General features: G+C 45.3%; 1 long non-coding RNA gene across 1 annotated transcript; it reads left to right on the top strand.

Annotated features, from left to right (window-relative positions):
* Positions 1-2,256: 2,256 nt before the first annotated feature.
* On the top strand, positions 2,257-8,271 carry LOC140427290 (uncharacterized). The gene is made up of 3 exons (XR_011948442.1): positions 2,257-2,316; positions 3,338-3,400; positions 8,235-8,271. It is a non-coding gene; the product is annotated as an uncharacterized lncRNA (long non-coding RNA).
* Positions 8,272-10,126: the final 1,855 nt, after the last annotated feature.

Genomic DNA, 10,126 nt, shown 5'->3' with positions numbered 1-10,126 from the left:
ATAAAGAACCTAGTGGACTGGTGTAGCGACAACAATCTCTCCCTCAATGCCAGCAAAGCTAAAGAGCTGGTAATTGACTTCAGGAAGCAAAGTACTGTATACACCCCTGTCAGCATCAACGGGGCCGAGGTGGAGATGGTTAGCAGTTTCAAATTCCTAGGGGTGCACATCTCCAAAAATCTGTCCTGGTCCACCCACGTCGACGCTACCACCAAGAAAGCACAACAGCACCTATACTTACTCAGGAAACTAAGGAAATTCGGCATGTCCACATTAACCCTTACCAACTTTTACAGATGCACCATAGAAAGCATCCTATCTGGCTGCATCACAGCCTGGGATGGCAACTGCTCGGCCCAGGACTGCAAGACGCTTCAGAGAGTCGTGAACACCGCCCAGTCCATCACACGAACCTGCCTCCCATCCATTGACTCCATCTACACCACGCGCTGCTTGGGGAAAGCGGGCAGCAGAATCAAAGATCCCTCCCACCCGTCTTACTCACTCTTCCAACTTTTTCCATCGGGCAGGAGATACAGTAGTCTGAGAACACGTACGAACAGACTCAAAAACAGCTTCATTCCCACTGTCACCAGACTCCTAAATGACCCTCTTATGGACTGATCTCATTAACACTACACCCTGTATGCTTCATCCGATGCCAGTGCTTATGTACAGTAAGAAGTCTTACAACACCAGGTTAAAGTCCAACAGGTTTGTTTCGATGTCACTAGCTTTCGGAGCGCTGCTCCTTCCTCAGGTGAATGAAGAGGTATGTTCCAGAAACACATATATAGACAAATTCAAAGATGCCAAACAATGCTTGGAATGCGACCATTAGCAGGTGATTAAATCTTTACAGATCCAGAGATGGGGTGACCCCAGGTTAAAGAGGTGTGAATTGCATCAAGCCAGGACAGTTGGTAGGATTTCGCAGGCCAGATGGTGGGGGATGAATGTAATGCGACATGAATCCCAGGTCCCGGTTGAGGCCGCACTCATGTGTGCGGAACTTGGCTATAAGTTTCTGCTCGGCGATTCTGCGTTGTCGCGCGTCCTGAAGGCCGCCTTGGAGAACGCTTACCCAGAGATCAGAGGCTGAATGCCCTTGACTGCTGAAGTGTTCCCCGACTGGAAGGGAACATTCCTGCCTGGTGATTGTTGCGCGATGTCCGTTCATTCGTTGTCGCAGCGTCTGCATGGTCTCGCCAATGTACCACGCTTCGGGACATCCTTTCCTGCAGCGTATGAGGTAGACAACGTTGGCCGAGTCGCACGAGTATGTACCGCGTACCTGGTGGGTGGTGTTCTCACGTGTAATAGTGGTATCCATGTCGATGATCTGGCACGTCTTGCAGAGATTGCCATGGCAGGGTTGTGTGGTGTCGTGGTCACTGTTCTGAAGACTGGGTAGTTTGGCCTTCAGGACGCGCGACAACGCAGAATCGCCGAGCAGAAACATATAGCCAAGTTCCGCACACATGAGTGCGGCCTCAACCGGGACCTGGGATTCATGTCGCATTACATTCATCCCCCACCATCTGGCCTGCGAAATCCTACCAACTGTCCTGGCTTGATGCAATTCACACCTCTTTACCCTGGGGTCACCCCATCTCTGGATCTGTAAAGATTTAATCACCTGCTAATGCTCGCATTCCAAGCATTGTTTGGCATCTTTGAATTTGTCTATATATGTGTTTCTGGAACATACCTCTTCATTCACCTGAGGAAGGAGCAGCGCTCCGAAAGCTAGTGACATCGAAACAAACCTGTTGGACTTTAACCTGGTGTTGTAAGACTTCTTACTGTGCTCACCCCAGTCCAACGCCGGCATCTCCACATCAGTGCTTATGTAGTTACATTGTATATGTTGTGTTGCCCTATTATGTATTTTCTTTCATTCCCTTTTTTTCCCATGTATTTAATGATCTGTTGAGCTGCTCGCAGAAAAATACTTTTCACTGTACCTCGGTACATGTGACAATAAACAAATCCAATCCAGTATTCTGGAGACCCTGGCTGATTGGCAGCACAATGCTGCCCTCAACCTGTGATAGTGCAGAAGTGCATCTTTAAAATGTCAGCAGAGTGCTCTACAACAGAGCACAGGGCAATGGGCCTCACTCTCTATCCTCGGTATCTATGGAAATGTTACAGACAGGGATCATTAGCCAGGTGAGCAAGAGATGAGTCAGAACCTTGTCCTTCCTTTGGAACAGAGGCAGGTACAGGAGACTCATAAGATAAGGCCATCACGGAAGCTTCCTTCAAATTTAGTTTTCTCATTCTGCTGATCACCTGCAACTTAAATGTTGAGTAAGTAAAATCTCTTTCAATTTACAAAGTTCAGAATGATCTGAGGTGGGGGCCTCTCATATAGGTGTGAACTATGCAGTTGTGTGGTTTGATGTCAAAATGTGTTTGATAATGTTCCTCTGAAGCACCTTGGGACATTTTATGATGTTGAAGGCACTATATATATAAAATACATAAATATTCAAGTTGTTGTTGGTACATTATCAACTGATGCAGCATGGAATTGTTAATGTGTTGATCTCCTTATTCCACTGAATTCCTGCAGAGGAATGGTTACGTTCTTTTCTCAAGGAGGTACAAATAAAGGGATCATTCCTTTATTAAAGTGTTGGTGAAGTGTTGGTGAAGACCACCGACTGTTCTTAATTCAGGGAATCATCAGGCAGTAAATGTGCCTTATCAAAACAAAAGGTTACTTCAAAAGGAAATTTGAAGAGCACGTGAAGCATTCCAGCACTAGTACTGAAGACTTGGCTCCAGAACTTGCTGCACCCCTAGCCAAGCTGTTCCAGTGCAGCTACAGCACGGGCATGTACCTGACAATGTGGAAAATTGCACAGGCGGTCCTGTACACAAAAAGAAAGACCCATCCAATGTGGCCAATTACTGCCCCATCAGTCTACCCTCAATCATCAGTAAAGTGATGGAAGGGGTCATCAACAGTGGCACTTACTCAGAGGCAGCACGGTAGCACAGTGGTCAGCACTGTTGCTTCACAGCGCCAGGGTCCCAGGTTCGATTCCCGGCTTGGGTCGCTGCCTGTGCGGAGTCTGCATGTTCTACCCTGTGCGTGAGTTTCCTCCGGGTGCTCCGATTTCCTCCCACAAGTCCCAAAGAAGTGTTTGTTAGTGAATTGGACATTCTGAATTCGCCCTCTGTGTACCCGAACGGGCTCCGGAGTGTGGTGACTAGGGGCTTTTCACAGTAACTTCACTGCAGTGTTAACGTAAGCCTACTTGTGACAATAAAGATTATTATTATATATAACCTGCTCATTGACACTCAGTTTGGGTTCTGCCAGGTTCACTCAGCTCCTGACCTCATTACAGCTTGGTTCAAACATGGAAAGAGCTGAACTCCAGAGGTGAGATTTTTACAGTGACTTCATTGCAGTGTTGATATAAGCCTACTTGTGACAATAATAAAGATTATTATTATTAGGGTGACTGCCCTTGATGTACAGGCAGCATTTAATCAAGTATGGCATCAAGGAGCCTGAGCAAAACTGGAATCAATGGGATTTTTTTTGTTCATGGGACATATGCGTCGCTGGCTGGGCCAGCATTTATTGCCCATCCCTAATTGCCCTTGAGGACGGAGTTAAGAATCAACCACATAGCTGTGGGTCTGGAGTCACATGTAGGCCAGACCGGGTAAGGGCGGCAGATTTCCATGTCTAAAGGACATTAGTGAACCAGATCGGTTTTTATGACAATCGACAATGGTTTCATGGTCCTCATTAGACTTTTCATTCCCGATTTTTATTGAATTCAAATTTCACCATCTGTAGTGGCGGGATTCGATCCCAGGTCCCCAGAGCATGACCCTGGGTTTCTGGTTTATTAGTCCAGTAACAATACCACAACACCACTGCCCCTCCTAACCTCAGGGTTGAAAACTCTCCACTGATTGGAGTCATACCTAGCACAAAGGAAGATGGTTGTAGTTGTTGAATGTCATTCAATGTCAGTCCCAGGATATCACTGCAGGAGTTCCTCTGCGTAGTGTCCTATGCCTAACCATCTTCAGCTGCTTCATCAATGACCTTCCTTCCAACATAAGGTCAGATGTGGGGATGTTTGCAATGTTCAGCACTATTCGCCGCTCCTCAGACACTGAAGCAAATGCAGCAAGACCTGGACAATATCCAGGCTTGGGCTGACAAGTGGCAAGTAATATTTGTGCCACACAAGTGCCAGGCACTGACTAGCTCCAATAAGAGATGATCAAACCTTGGCATTCAATGGCATTACCATCATTGAATCCCCCGCTATCAACATCTTGGCAGTTGCCATTGGCCAGAAGCTGAACTGGACTAGCCACATAAATAGATGGCTACAAGAGTAGGTCAGAAGCTAGGAATCCTGCATCAAATAACTCACCTCCTGACTCCGTCTGTCCACCTCCTACAAGACTCAAGTCAGGAGTAAGACGGAATACTCCCCACTTGCCTGGATGAGTGCAGTTCCAACAACACTCAAGAAGCTCAACACAATCGAGGACAAAGCAGCCCACTTGATTGGCACCCCTTCCACAAACATTCACTCTCTCCACCACCGACGAACAGTAGCAGCAGTGTGTACAATCTACAAGACACACTGCAGGAACTCACCAAGGTTCCTTAGGCAGCACTTTCCCAAACCCACAACCACTATCATCTAAAAAGACAAGGACAGCAGATACATGAGAACACCACCACCACTACCAGGAAGTTACCTTCCGAATCACTCACCATTCTGGCTTGGAAATATATTGCCTTCGCTGTCGCTGGGTCCAAATTCCTCCCTAACAGCTCTGTGGGTGTAGCTACACCTCATGGACTGCAGCGGTTCAAGAAGGCAGCTCACCACTACCTTCTCAAGGGAAATTAAGGATGGGCAACAAATGCTGGCCTAACCAGTGAAGCCCACATGAAAAAACTAACAAAGTGCAGGGCTAAAGGGAAAGGGCTGGGGAGTGAGACTAGTTAAACTGATCTTGCAGAATGCTGGCATGGGCCTAATGGCCAGAATGGCCTCCTTCTGTGTTGTCACCATTCCATGTTTCAACTTGATGCTTCATAATACAATTCTACGTGGCAGCTCACATAAACCCTAGCTCGACAAAGGCCATAACATTGGCCTGTGATATTTTATAACTTACGAGACGCATAAAAATGTTTGCCATTGGAAATTGAGAAAGTTAGTTACTTATTAATAGGTTTTCTGAAAGTCAATATAATTATGTCTTAACATTGCGACAAGCACAATTTTGCATTAGTGTTCCTGCACAATGTAAAATCACCAAAGAATAATTACAAAAAATGCCACATGCATTTAAGGCAAGTCTTTAGATGATTTGTTCCATCATAATTCGAAGGATAGTTGTATGAGTGGAACCCATATTTATTTAAAAACTTGGATGAATTGAAATGTCTTTCCTAATGATTGGTCGAGGAACAAAGGAACATAGGAGGAGGAGGAAGTCATCTCGCCCTTTGTGTCTTCTTCTCATACAATAAGATCACGGCTGATATGATTGAGGTCTCAACTCCGCTTTCCTGTCTTCCCCCTGTAACCCTTGACCCCCTTGTCTATTAAAAGCCTGCCTAACTCAGCCTTGAGTAACATTTTTTTTACAAATGTCTTTTTATTGGGTTTTTGAACAAAGTATATTTACAGTTACGTACACATGCTGTGAGTGAATTTAATAACCCAGACTCCGCTGCTTTCTGGGGGAGAGAATTCCACAGACTAATGACCCTCTGACAGAAAAAAATACTCCTCTTCTCAGTCTTATCTATCACTATGAAGTGCTCTGAGAGGTTGGTCATGAGACACATCAACTCCATACTTCCAGACTGCCTTGATCCACTGCAATTCACATACCGCCACAACCGGTCCACAGCAGATGCTATCTCCCTGGCTCTAAACTCATCCCTGGAGCATCTTGACAACAACGACTCAAACATCAGCCTCCTATGCATTTACTACAGCTCTGTCATAACCCCACTCAAGATTCTATCCAAACTCCAAAACATGGAACTTGGCTTCTCCCTCTGCAACTGGATCCTTGACTTAATCTTTATTAGTGTCTCAAGTTGGCTTACGATAACACTGCAATGTAGTTACTGCAAAAATCCCCCAGTCGCCACACTCCAGCGCAAGTTTGGGTACACTGAAGGAGAATTCAGAATGTCCAATTCACCCAAAAAGCACATCTTTCAGGACTTAGTGGGAAGAAACCCGGAGCACCCGAAGGAAACCCACACAGTGACCCAAGCCGGGAATCGAACCCGGGTCCCTGGCGCTTCCTGACCCATAGACCACATCAGTAAGTATAAACAATGACACCTACTCCATTATAGTCCTCAATACCATGGCCCCATAAGGCTGTCTACTTAGCCCCCTACTGTACTCCTTATACATACACGACTGTGTGGCAAAATTCCTCTCCAACTCCATCGACCAGTTTGCTGATGACACAACCGTCTTGGGTCGGATCTCATACAATGATGAGTCAGACTACAGGAGGGAGATAGAGAACTTAGTGGCATGGCAACGACAACAATCTCTCTCTCAATGTCAGCAAACCTAAGGAGCTGGTCATTGACTTTACGAAGCGAAGTTTTGTCCACGCCCCTGCCTGCATCAATGATGCCGAGGTGGAGATGGTTGACAGCTTCATATTCCTAGATGTAAACATCACCAACAATCTATCCTGATCCACTTATGTCGATGTTACGACCAAGAAAGCACAACAGCACTTATACTTCCTCAGGAAACAAAGGAAATTCGGTATATCCACATTAACTCTTACCAATTCCTCCAAATATACCACAGAAAGCATCCTATCTGGCTATATCAGAGCCTGGTATGGCAACTGCTCGGTCCAAGACCATAAGAAACTACAGAGAGCCGTGAACACAGCCCAGTCCATCACACAAACCTGCCTCCCATCCATTGACTCTGTCTATACCTCCCACTTCCTTGGGAAAGCGGGCAGCACCCCTCCCACCTGGGTTATCCTCTCTTCCAACCTCTTCCAATGGGCAGAAGATACAAAAGTCTGAGAACACACACTAACAGATTCAAAAATAGCTTCTTTCCCGCTGTTACCAGATTCCTAATTGACCCTCTTATGGACTGCACTGATCTGTCTACGCATCTGCTCTACTGTTGTAGCACTAAACTCGGTAAGCTTCACCCACTGTCTATTTCTATGTATTTGCATTGTGTATTTATCATATGTCCTATGTTTTTCATGTATGGAATGATCTGCCTAGACTGTACGCAGAATGATACTTTTCACTGTACCTCGGTACACGTGACAATAAATCTAAATCTTATTCTTAAGAGAGATTTCTTATTCTAAACCTGTGTCCTCTAGTTCTAGTCTCTCCCATGATTGGAAACATCCTCCCAGTATCCACCCTGTCACTCCCCTCAGGACTTTACATGTATCAGTAAAATCACTTTTCATTCTTCTAAACCCTAACATGTTCAACCTTGCTTCACAGGATAAGGCCTTCATCTCTGGAATGAGTTGAATGAACCTTCTCATGTTCATATTTCTCCTCATGTTCAGTTGAAAGACGCTCCTGAAGTTTAGCCATCTGCATTTTTTAGAAAATAACAATGCAACGCCTAGCTTTCTCATTCCAAACACTATCACTTCTTCCTTGCTTTCTCCATACAAGAAACTAACATTCTCTTCTGACATCTTCGCAATTACACAACGACCAGCCACTCACAGAACTCAGTCCTCATTTCAGATACCATACATATGGCTTTACATTCACCTTCCTGTCCTCATTCCATTTGACTTCTTCTCAACACTTGCAGTATATGCAGAAGCCCAACACATCTCCACTTATCTTACATCAGTCATCCACTCTCAACCCCTCTTTCTGTATGGCATGCCATATATAATGCCAGGAAGAGAAGCAAGCCTTAGAGGAATACCTGATATAATAGTCCTCTCTCAAGTGCGGCTGGGAGCCCGGGAACTTAGTTGTCCAGTAAATACATGAGTATGAGGAAAGAAGAGGCTAACAGCTGACCTGCAGAGTGTCTGCTTGTTTTTTTGTATTACTTCATTCGCTTCACCAATTATGAAGCAATCTTCACAATTTCAAGCTGTTACCTCATGACTTTCACCTGCTAATGTCAAGCTTGAATCTGCCATCCTAATCATTGGCTGTCTTGTCTTTTTTCAAGGTTCTTCTCAGCATAAAGAGGACACTTCAGAAGAAGACAATCCCTGTGAGAATACACTGTATCACCCAGCACTGATATGAGCATTTCACTTCATTAGGCAATGTGGCAGACAGACCGCGCATGGTGATCCACCACCGCAAGTGAGCAACAGCAGGGACTGGTAGTAGGAACAGCCCAGGAAGCAGTTCACCAAAGGTCAAAATCCTCTCCGGCTCTCCTGAGCACGGCAGAGGTGCTCAGCCATGAAAGGAAAGATGCTGGCCTCACATCGTATCAGAAGGTTTACCAAGGAATTCCAGCACCACTTGCTGCAAGTGTGTTGACATTCTTCTTCCTACAAACAAAGCACCATGGATGAGAAATGAACAGAAGGCACTTAGCAAAACGCCTCTCCTTTCAGCAATATTCAAATCGAGCGAGGTGTTGCTTAATCAGGGTCCAATGAAAGTCATTGACCACAGGGGGTGATGGGTGAATGGGACTTGGCATTCATAAAGACACAGACATCAGAGTATTGGATGAGTTTATGGAGGGCGGAATGTAGGACGTCAGCCAGGAGTGCATTGGAATAGTGAAGTCTCGAGGTAACAAAGGCATAAATGAGGCTTTCAACAGTAAATAAGTTGAGCCAGGGAGAACAGAATTAATACTGGACTTCTCCTGTCTGATGAAGAAGAAAGCCTAAGAGACATCTCTGATTACTCAGCAAGTTTATCCACTCAGTAGTTTGAGTAGCGGAGTCACCCAGACAAGGAAAGGAGATCTTATCCTCTGGACTGTGCTGCTTTAGCTAATCACAGCCAATGTGTTACAATTATTATGCTCACTAAATAGGTTGTTAATGCTGCTGTCCAGTCTCCCAAATGAAGTCTGAAGTATTGGGGAAAGCCACACATGAAATCATGCCAGCAAGGATTTTATTCTGTCAAGAGAAAAATGTAAAGGAAAAATGCATCGCAATTCATTGTTTACTCTGCCTTTTTCAGTTGGCCTTTCCAGATGTTAGGTCTTTTTTCGTCTTTTCAGTCTACAATGCAGCAGGCAAGGTGGGACCAGTTACTCCCAGGTCCTCACAGGTGCTGGTTTGAACTAAGTGCTGAAGGATGTGTGAGGCCCTCTCATGGCAAATGGCCAGGTGATTTTTCTCTTCCTTATAAACATCTGCCTTCAGCTTGATGTCTCCCTTGGCAGGCAATGCAAAAACATTGTAAAGCTTGCAGACAACCCTGAATCATGTTGATGCCATGTGCTGTGGAATTGATGTGCAACAGCTTATTTATAACCCTTGGCTTGGACATTATGAGAAGTATAATTTAAAAAAGAATACATTTAGAGTAGCAAATTTTATTTTTCCAGTCAAGGGACAATTTAGCCTGGCCAATCCAACTAACCTGCACATCTTTGTGTTCTGGGGGTGAAACCCACGCAGACACAGGGAGAATGTGCAAACTCCACACGGACAGTGACCCAGGGCCTCAGCGCCACAGTCCCAGTGCTAACCATTGTGCCATGTTCCACCCTTGGGAAGTATAATTTTAATGTAATATTGAAGCTAGGGTTCAAAAAGTGCCCAAGTGGTTCAGAACTGCAGGCCGTGGTTTCTGGCAGCATCTTCCAGTCCTGCCAAAGTGAATGGACTTCTGGTTGGTTTGCCGCATCTGCTATGGCAACACTGGAAAATCCCAGCTGCAGAGACCGTTTGCGGCCAGTTTTAACGCTGGTTCACCCTGATGTGTGATATAGGTGGATACAAGGAGTATTCAAGGGGAATTAAACATGTTACGTGATAGGCAAGGAACACTGTAGATGCAGTTTCAGGGCTGAGCAAGTGAACAGTATAAAATCAGATGCTTTCTACATGGTTGGAGAAAGCTACGATAAGGACATCCAAT

Source organism: Scyliorhinus torazame, chromosome 7 (genome assembly GCF_047496885.1).
Source record: "Scyliorhinus torazame isolate Kashiwa2021f chromosome 7, sScyTor2.1, whole genome shotgun sequence".
NCBI classification, from domain to species: Eukaryota; Metazoa; Chordata; class Chondrichthyes; order Carcharhiniformes; family Scyliorhinidae; genus Scyliorhinus; species Scyliorhinus torazame.
The sequence above is the reverse complement of the archived record's forward strand: the minus strand, read 5'-3'. Positions and strand labels throughout refer to the sequence as shown.